Source organism: Panthera leo, chromosome B1 (assembly GCF_018350215.1).
Source record: "Panthera leo isolate Ple1 chromosome B1, P.leo_Ple1_pat1.1, whole genome shotgun sequence".
Classification (NCBI taxonomy): domain Eukaryota; kingdom Metazoa; phylum Chordata; class Mammalia; order Carnivora; family Felidae; genus Panthera; species Panthera leo.
This window is the reverse complement of record NC_056682.1, coordinates 100127481-100138382: the sequence shown is the minus strand read 5'-3', so window position 1 is coordinate 100138382 and position 10902 is coordinate 100127481.

The following is a 10902-nucleotide window of genomic DNA, read 5'->3' as shown; positions in this document are numbered from 1 at the left end:
CCTCTAATTGCGTTTGTGTTGAATGCCTGCCAGATCCGCGTGTAGAGGGTCCTATAGGCATATTTCTGATCTCACCCTGCCATCTGAGGCCTTTTCAAAAGTGCCTGTGGGTGGAAGGAAAGAGAAGGAAAGTCAAAAGCACAGGAAGAAAGGCAAGGGGGTAGAGGGAATGGAGGCAAGAGAAGGAACAAGTGAAACCCTCTTGGGAAGGAAAGCTGTGTTTCATTTTAGTTGCTTGGTTTGGAAAGAAGCCTTTAGAAGATTAAATAACATAAGAAAACATACTGCTGCCCTCTCTTCTCATTTTCTCTGCATGTAAGTAGAATTATATTAGTTAAACCCAAAATGAAAACTCTTATGAAATTGTATTGTTTAACACCATAATTACTCATAATTTGTGCAGAAAAATTAATTAAAGAGCCATATAGTTTCACCTCTGGAAATAAAGTGCTAATTTCTTTTAATCTGTTAGAAAAAAATTCATTTAAATTAGTTGTTCACTATAGTTTTTCTTACTTACTTTTTGTCAGTGCATTAGATTTGGATCAACAAAAATAAATTTTCATAAAAAAATGCAAGGACATTGCCCATGTGTCTTTTCCATTTCCATTACTATGAGTTGGTAACAGCATAAAATAAATACTGAGAAAATGATTTATCCCAGGAACAGTTTTAAATGAGTTCCCAAGTCTTGCTTGGTAATTGGATTATGTGAATATGGACATCGTTATTTACTAAGCTTCATTTTTCTGATTGCCAAACTGAGAAGAGAAATCATATCAATTCCATCAGGGTTTTGTGAGTATTAACATTATGAGACAGAATGCAGTCTCATAGTAAATGTGCAACAAATATTAGCATTATCCATATCATTGAATGGTTTCAATCTAACTAGTAAAAAACCATCAAAAGTAAAGACAAACAGAAAATATTATAGATTTAGTTATCCATGAATTATTTACATATCTGATGGACAAGGAACAAGTTTTTGAGATGGATATTCTATTCACTAATTAAATCCACTAATTAAATAAATCCATTCCATATTTAGTGAGTAACTATTATATGTTGAGTATCATTGTGTTTATTGCAGGTCCAGTGAGAAAAAACATGAAAACATCTCCACTTGTATTGAGCGAGCATTTCAGTACTGGAATACAGACAATGATCCAGGAAAAAAAAAAAAAAGAATGAACAATGTATTACCAGATGGTATGATAAGAGCAAAGAAGACAAAAATAGGATAAAGAAACCACTGCAAGAATAATAGTTATTATATGGGACAGTTAGATTTCATATAAAAAAAAAAGACTAAATTAAAATATGATTTTCAACTAAATAATATATTTTTAGTATAAGTATGGCATATTGTGCTAAAATTTTTTTTATTTATGTGAAATTCGAATTCAACTGGTCATTCTATATTTTATCTGGCACCCTAGAGAGAGGTGAGGATATGAAAATGAAACTTTATTTTTTCCCCAGCTTTAAGTATATCTGACAAATAGAATTGTAATACTTTGAAAGTGTATGATGTGATGATTTGATGCATGTATACCTTGTCAAATGCTATCCTACAATCAAGTTAATTAACATATAGTTAATTCCAATACCTTATATATTTTTTTGTTTGTTTTTGGCAAGCATATTTAAGATCTACTCTGGGAAAATTTCAAGTATATGATATGGTACCATTAACTATAGTCACAATAGATGCATTAGATCCTCAGAATTTATTCATCTTATAAGTACAAGTTTATAGATATTTTAATACAGGTCTGCCTTGTATCCTGTTTTAGTGTGGAAGTTGGGGGGTACACTTGAGCCTTCATGATTATTCCTCGGATCACATATAAGGAAATCAATAACTGTTCCATGGTCACACAAATCCAATCCTATTTTTTTCCCTTAATAGCATAAAGTGTAAAGAAAATGTCTATTATTGTCAGGCAATGAGCATGGAGGCCATGTCTCCCTCTACTGAAAAGACAGCATGCTACTGAAAGAAACATCTACTAAAAGGTTAGCGTAAAGATTTCCATGAAGATTTCCTTTTTATTGTCTGCAATAACATCAATTTATGGAAGTAGCTTATTTAGAAGCCACTGTTGGTCGTAACACTTAAAGATCTAATCTTTGGTATGTTTGAGTCAGGTATTTCTATGGCTTAAGAATTATACTAACTTGCAGTGAAATAAATGTATATAGCATCAACCTGGGACAGAATTGTGAACTCTCATTCCACCCCCACAATCAGCTCAATTTGTTATTCCAGTGAATGCTGGAGTCCATATGCACCAAATGCCGGTGAAGCCTGGACAGGCGCAATCCACTGACACATGGAATAGGACCAGATTTGTGCGACCATCACCTGAGATCTATGCTTCTAAGTGTGGAGAAAAGGCCAGTTGACGAGGCTGGCAGGCAGGAACTGCAATCAAATTGGCACCAATGCAGTTTGAGAGTCTGAAGGTTTTTTCCCCCTCCTTCCTTACATTTTGAAGAGAAGTACTTCAATATGAATGTCTTTTCTTGAGAGAATTCAGACTGTTATGTATTACTGGATTTCTTCTAGGGCAAGGGAGGTGGGGAGAGAGAGAGACAGATAAAAAGAAGACAGGTAGGAAAACGAGGAGAAGAAAAGGGAGGGAAAGAAGGAATGAAAGAAGAGAAATAAAAAAATAGTGAAAACTGGGCACTTGAGTGACTCAGTCAGGCATTCAACTCTTGATCTCGATAATGATCACTGTGCTGACAGTGTGGAGTCTGTTTCAGATTCTCTCTCCCTTTCTTTCTCTGCCCCTCCCCACATGCGTGTGGGCTCGCCTCCCCCCTGTCAAAAATACATAAATATTTTAAATAATAGTGGAAAGAAGGAAGGAATTTATTTATTATTGTTTATTAATAAATTACATATGTCCCCTATGTTAAATATTAAAAATGAGACTATTAATAATGTATATTAAATTATAATTTTCTCTCATAATAGGGGACAGGAGGACAAGGGAGGGCAAAAAAAGAAGTCAAAAGTGGTATCTAGGGCCAGGTGAAGGGAATTTCCAGGCAAACTTTACTGCTTTATTTTATTCAATAAAATAATTCCCTATAGGAATTCATGTATTTTCTTTTTACAACAGCTTCTAGAGACTACTTCTCTAAGTTACAGTCTTTTTTGTTTTACTTTATTTTTGAACAGAAGTGGATTCTGATAGAGTTCCTTCTGAAAGGAGTACATTTAATATTTTTGCCAGTATCTAATATCTATCCCATTTATATTCATGTATTCAGATTTTTTGTAGATTATTAATCTTTCCTGCCTCCCGCAATAGTCTTCTCACCGTTACTAAATTTCACCACCGTCCCCGTTCATAATTGCCACCCTCCTCCTCATCCAGTCTTCCTCTCAAGCTTCCATCTGCCTCACGACACTGTGACAGGAAATAGGCGTTGGACCTCTTTGGCCGAGTGGATGACCTCACTGCCACTTCTTCTCCCAAGATGGGCCTTTATAATATGTTTCTCAGGCTGACCTTTAGGAGACTGAATTGGCCATTTGTTACTGTTAACATATAGAAAACGTTCTTTCTCAGGCTAAAACCTAGGTTGATTTCAGAACTCTTTATAACATCACAACTTAGTGACAGGAAAGCCTGTTTTCCAGCAACCTCTGGCCTTTACTTATTTCTTTCACTCCCACCAATTTATCTTTGCAGTTCTAGGGAATGCTGCCAAGTCCCCTCTAGATGGGGGTAAGCACTGTAAATCCCTAATTCCCAAACTAATCTTATAGCAGGGGACATGTTCTGGGCAGCCTTCCCATTCTGCTAACACCACACGTACTTTTTTCTTCCTGAAGTGTGTTCTATATCCTGCATGCTTCCTTATCCAAAAGTTAATTATCAAATTTACTGCATATTAAAAAAAAAAAAAAAAAACAACAACAACACCTGGAACACCTGAACCTGGGACAGCGCCCATTACTTTTATTATACAAACTGAAAAATCAGCTTGAATTTTTTATTTAGCCAGTGGAGTCTAAGTTTCCCTAAACTGGAGACCATTTGAAAGAGTTGGATTTAGTGTATTCAAAGACAATAGAGTCCCTGTACGTCACTCAGCAAATCTTCTGAACACATGCCAACCCTCAGTTATTCAGGAATAGATGACCCAGGATTTTCCCTTTTTAGAATTTTTTTTCTGTGTCTAGGTGTTTTACTTTTGACTCCTTGCTGTTTGTTACAGTCTCCATCAAAAAAAAAAAAAAAAAAAAAAAGAGAAAAGTAAGGTAATATTAAAATCCCAATATGTTGCCATGTGATCCATCAGCCAGTATTTGTAGAAAAAAAGAATCAATTTTTATATAATTTGAACAAGAAGTATAAGCAAATGATAATAAAGTTTAAAAGACTGGGAAGCTTTAATGGGCTCTGAAAAAGTATAGTCTTATCACTATATATATATATATATATATATATATATATATATATACACACACACACATATATATACATATATATGTCATTTTTATGCAAAAATTGTTTTCTTTTAACTCTTTGAATATATTTTATTTAAAATAATTTGTACAATTCAGAAAACATTGATCAAATTTAGCTGATTACACAAAAACGTTTTTAAATATTGCAATTATTGTCACAATGAATATTATCTGGCATCATACAACAGGAATTTTTATTTTTTTTAATTGCCATTAATAACGATGGTTAGGTTTATATTTTAGAAATTTTATTTTAAGTGGTATTTTATAGATAACATGAGGCATACTACAATAACTTGGAAAGACATGATAATCTGAGAATTAAACTTTAATAGATTAGAACAGAGCTATGTAAAGTCATTTAAAAAAAAGAAGAAGGGGTACCTGGGTGGCTCAGTTGGTTAAGCCTCGACTTCGGCTTAGGTCATGATCTCGCGGTTCGAGGTTTCGAGCCCCACATCGGGCTCTGTGCTGACAGCTCGGAGCCTGGAACCCGCTTCAGATTCTGTCTTCCTCTCTCTCTCTGCCCCTCCCACTGTCTCTCTCTCTCTCAAAAATAAATAAATATTAAAGGAGGAGGAGGAGGAAGTGGGGGAGGAGGAGGAAGAGGGAAAGGAGGAGAAGGAGAATGGTTTCTAGGATAAAGGGGCTACAACCTGTACTTCCTAAAAAGAGCCTATGTCAACCAGAATAAGTTTGGTGAGCCACAGAAGATTGTACAGTGATGACACTCATTATAGGATAGAATGAAGGAATCACTCCCCCATCTTCTGTTACTTCTGACCACACTGTGATCAAACAACTTTTGGAAAGCGAAGCTTGATGGTGATATTTCTCATCATATGTGAATGAATCGGTCTTCTGGTTTTGTATGTCATTCTCTGTTTCAAAATGTTCATTGAGTACTAAATATTGGGCAGTGACAGTTCTTTCAGTTGAAGTTCAGCCAGTGGCTATTGTAATGCAAATGATGCAGATCAGCCTGGGGAAGAAGACAGCACTCTATGGGGAAAAAAGTAAAAGAGTTAAAGCTTTCTAAGTATAAGCTGGGTACCAACTCATAGACTGTTTGCTTGACAGGCTGACCAAGCTCATTCTGGTTGACATCCTGTCTTTTTAGAGATGACAGGTTACTGTCTAGCCTCTCTATGATGAGTGTCATCACTGTGCAATGAATGCTAGATGGCTCCTTTATGACAGCATGGCCAGTCTATCCAAACTGGTCCACAGGCGTTATTCTTTTTGGATGATCACAGCCATCTCTGTCTCTATGGCTCTATGGCTGTCTTTCAAATCTTCTATGGCTGTTCATATTCACACACATATATGCGTTTATTTCTACATAGTGAATGAAAGTCTAGGAATGTTATGTGTGATATATAGGATATATAGAATTTAATAGCAATGATATACAAATAGCTTTAAGAAAATGTTAAGAATAGGGGCGACTGGTTGGTTCAGTTGGTTAAGTGTTCTACTCTTCGGCTCTGGCATGATCTCATGGTTTGTGAGATTGGGCCCATCATCGGGCTCTGCTCTGAGAGCATGGAATCTGTTTGGTATTCTCTTTCTCTCTCTCTCTCTCTCTCTCTCTCTCTCTCTCTCTCTCTCTTTCTGCCTCTCCCATTCTCATGCTTCTCTCTCTTTCAAAGAAATAAAATTTAAAAAAAAGTAAATATTAAGAACAAAAGTAAACAACTCAATGGAATAAAATGTTATAGAACCTGAATACGTAGTTTTCCAAACAAGTAACTACAGTCACTAACAGTTTGAAAATGTTCCAATCTGACTAAAAATCAAAGAAATGCAATTAAATTAAACAATGAAATATCATATTTTACCCATCCAGTTAGAAAAAGTTAATACCCGGTGATAGCAAAAGTGTGATGAAATTGCACGTTTATGATTCAACTACCAAAGTGAATAATGCAGTTCTAGTTTATAGACATACAAAAATATGGAATGAAACAAAAATAGGTAATAAAACAGTCTGTAAAATATAGATGCTTTATCATAAGTTTTCTATCAGGCTTTGTATCTGTCTAGCCATGTGTCTATAACAGATGGATACATGCAAACGTCTAGATCAGAAATAGAAGTACAGATTGATAGGTTTTTTCCTCAAATTTACTTATATTTGCTTCTTAGAAAAGGGATTTTCAGGTATTTTTTATTTCCTCTTTTAACTTGTCTATGCCATATAAATTTTTACATAATCATATTTTTAAACTATGATTTAAAAATGTAAATTAAAGGTAAACATACAATAATACATGAGTGGAGGGTGAGAAACGTGCTTATTGCAGAGAAACTGATTCTGTTCTTCACTTTTTGTGAGTCTGAGATTCTCTCTACATGTCATTAGTGTGAAAAGAATGTTCTCCTTTTCCCCAAGGTATGGTTTTACATTTGCTATTTTTATAGCATATACTTGTTTTCTTTTGTGAATCTCTGTCTCCAGGAGGAAGTTTCAAATCACCCTCTTTAGAGGTGGATACTAGGTAAGCTTGAGTCAGTGAAAATTACCTTTAAATGCTCAGAAAACTTTAACTTCTATTTTAAATAAATAAAATGACATACGTTGGGATTGGAACAGGTGTTTTTAGAAAAAATTGAAATGTGGCATTTTCTGAATTATTTGTTGACAATAAAAGTAAATATAATGTCTAGTCATGAGTTACGAATGCAGTTTAATTTTGGTAGAATGAGTCACAGGTCTACAGACAGTTGTTTGAAAAGAGAATTAAAATTAACCAAATGGACCTAATAGAATTAAGTCCCACACTGCTTTCCCCAACGTGAATCGGTTTTTTATGTGTCAGGTCAACCTTGCAATGAGAGTTTATATATGCAAGATATATAAAAGATATATCTTTTATTCTTCTCATTTTCAGTAAGTATCGACCAAAAACTTAAGCCACTGGAAACTCTCCCTATTGGCAGAACTTCTGTTAAGCATCCTCGTTGAATTATTTCATCCCTACATGCTCTGAAGACTTTTTCAGTGCCTATGTTTTCTTCAATCAGCACTCCAAACAAGCAGGTGCTATCCTTTTGCATATTCCATTGGGAATGGGCTAGACAGAGCCAACCAGTGGAAGAGCTCTACTGGGAAATTCATCTGGCCAGCAGCTGTGGAATGGCAATCTGCCGTAATGTGCACTTTCTTTCAGCGTGGTCCTGAAGGGTGTGGTAAGTGGCCACTTTCCCAGATGGTCTGCATTCTGTGATGACACCATAGCTGCATGACACCTCTGCTCTAAAGATGGGACATTTGGCCTTTGGAGAAATATCATTCCCAGAACTTTGAACAGACTAAACTACTTTATTGCATGGAATGTTTTTCTTATCTCTAGTTAGGCAAGAATAAAAGAGGCTTGACTGTACTTTCTAAAGTAGCACTCACTTAAACATCACTCTCAGAAAAAAAACTGATTTCAAATTATATAATTTCAAATGTAGCTTTGGCTTGTGTAAGTGTGATGGAGGAGGTGAGGAGAAAAAAAGGAAGCAGGGTAGGAAACAGATAAAGAAAAGATAATGCATTAAAAAGAAAAAAGTTAAGAATTATATTTTGTCATAATGTCATAGTACTTCATATACTGAATGTCTAACATGTTCCCTTTTTTGCTATTTCCTAATCATTCTATGGCAGCCTTAAAATTTGTTAAGGATTCAAAGTCAGGACATTGATGGTGGAAACATTTTTTTGGGCTTCTGTAATCCTATGCTTATGCTCATTGTTTTTTTCAGATTTTTTTTAACGTTTATTTATTCATTTTGAAAGAGAGAGAGAGACAGAGACAGAGAGACAGACAGGGAGAGAGAGAGAGAGAGAGAGAGAGAGAGAGAATGGGGGGGGGGGAGGGAAGAGAGAAAGAATCCCAAGCAGGCTTTTTACTGTGGGTGTGGAGCCCGATGAGGGTCTCAATCCCATGAAATGTGAGATCGTGACCTGAGCCAAAATCAAAAGTTGATGCTCAACTAACTGAGCCACCTGGGTTCTCCCAGCTTTTTCAGATTATTGACCATGATTCCTCATCAGCAGTGCCCCAGAGTTGTCTCTGCTATTGGTTGGAATTCTCTCCTCCATATCAGAACTGGGCAATTGCTACATAGGAAAACTTCTCATCAAGTTGATATAAATATTATACTCAAGGTCTAGTTTATATGATATAGACTACCCAGTCCTCAAACACCTTTACTTATTCAATGAAATTTTTTGAATGCCTAATCATGTCAGATGGGGGACATTTGTGGGGATATAATGATGATGCATAGTAAGGTTATTTCCTGTTATCTTGTTACCATCTCATAAAATCTTTTTTTTTTTTAATTCCTGTACATTCAGACTAGATTATGTGTATTTTATATTATTTTATGGTGATTTATATAAAATATGTAACTTTTTTGTCCCAACCTAGTTTTTAGTATCTCCGTAATGCCTAACATCTTATTAGACACACAGGAAATATTTGGCAAAAATATATTAAACTGAGAAAAATTCTTAATTAGGTACCATCATTGCAAATAGGTTTTTAGGAAAAGTTTAAACAAGGAAAAGAAGATAAAAACAATTGTCATATCATATTTGTCTAGTGTTGAGCCAAAATCTCTTTTAGCAATATTTTGGGTATTATGTTAAAAATGAGCACATATAAAGATTTATGTCAGTGCAAGTCAGACATAGGTAACCCGTAAATTTGTCTGATAACCTGTTTCTCATTCATTCCATTAATAGAAATTGGCCAAGGACTTACCTTGGGGAGTTATGTCACTTATTCTAAAATTATGCCTGTGTCTTTTTATGGTACCAAACATTTGGATTAAAAAGTGAGAAACTGCATAGTTCTCTTGATTAAAAAGTTGGGTAATTGGTACCCTCAGGTCATGGACTAGACTTTTTTTTCCTTCAGATGATGGGCCTCAGGTTGGAGCAAACCTAGGGACTATAGGAGCTATAGGGAGATAGATACCTTGGGACTATAGGGATATACCTTGGGACTAGTAGGAATTGGAGGGACTTCCATGAAAACACATTCTTGAAGTGGTTCTTCTTAAACTCTCACAAGAGGAAAGAAGACCTATTTTTGGTTAGAAAACAATGCATGAATGTCTCATCTAGTTTCTTACTATATATCCCTTCAGGCAATATAACAGAGCGAAACTTCACCTGGGTCACTTTAATAAGACTTCTTAGCTATATATTTTGTTTCTAAACATTCTGCTTTTTTGTAAAGCATGCTTTAAAATTTTTATGCAATGGAAATTTCACTGTGATAGTATGCTTGCCAAATTTCTAGAAAGGAACATATACATAAAACTCTTTATGGCTGCCAAATTCTTCTGCAGAACTAGGAAAAAATACAGTATTACAAATAAAACATCTGCTTTATTATGACAATAATGGTCTATATTTACGTGGCTATACCTTACTTACACTAGGTAATACGCATTCTCACTTACTTGCTATTGACTGTTATTTTGATTTCTAAAGCAATTTCAGAGCCTCAAATAAAAGAGTCCCCCTCCCCCCCACACCTAAACTGTGCACTACCCAGGATGTGAGAAGATGTCCTTTGGAAATTTATTGGGTGTTATGTGAACTAATTTTTCCTCTAACCAAATCTTTCTACATGGTCCATCAACAGGATTCAATGTGATTGCTCTTTCACTGGGTGTTTTTGTTTTTGTTTTGTTTTGTTTGAGTTTGGTTTGATAGATCTTTTGGCGGAAAACTACTTGGCAGTGAAATTGTCAAAGACTTAGCAGGAAGGAAAAAAAGAAAAGAAAGTAAAAAGAAAGAGAAGGCAGGGGCCTGTTTAATTTTCAAATTTAATAATAGTCTAGATAATTGAGAGTTGGCAGATATAATGTTTCCAGTCAAGCCTTGCCATCTAGAGAAAACTATTTCATATCTGCACCATATACAAACCACAGACAAACACTGTCCAGGGATGCTGCATGGAATTCATCTGTTTCCAGGATTTCAAAAGTACATAAATCCATAGTGTTTTGAATGGCTATGTTTGTACTAAATTTTCCCTTCCCCCTTGTCTTTTTCTGGAGGAAAGTCAGTCAACCTTATCCTTATCTTTTACTGCCACTCGTGGCTAGAGTATGAGTCAAAACAAAATACACACTTAAGTAATTATCCGTGATCTCAGAATGTATTTATTTTAAGCTCCAAAGAAGAAAACATTAAAAATTAGAACAAAGATAAAGTTAGAAGTAGAAAATAGAAACACTTCATGATGAATAATAAACGGCGTTTTGCTCACTGGAGATGCTTTAAATCACAACCCTTCTATTAATAATTGTTAATAATGACAGTTAACAGTAAATATTACTCTCATAACACTTATTTAGCAAAAAAAATTATATATTGAGCACTGTGCACAATGAGT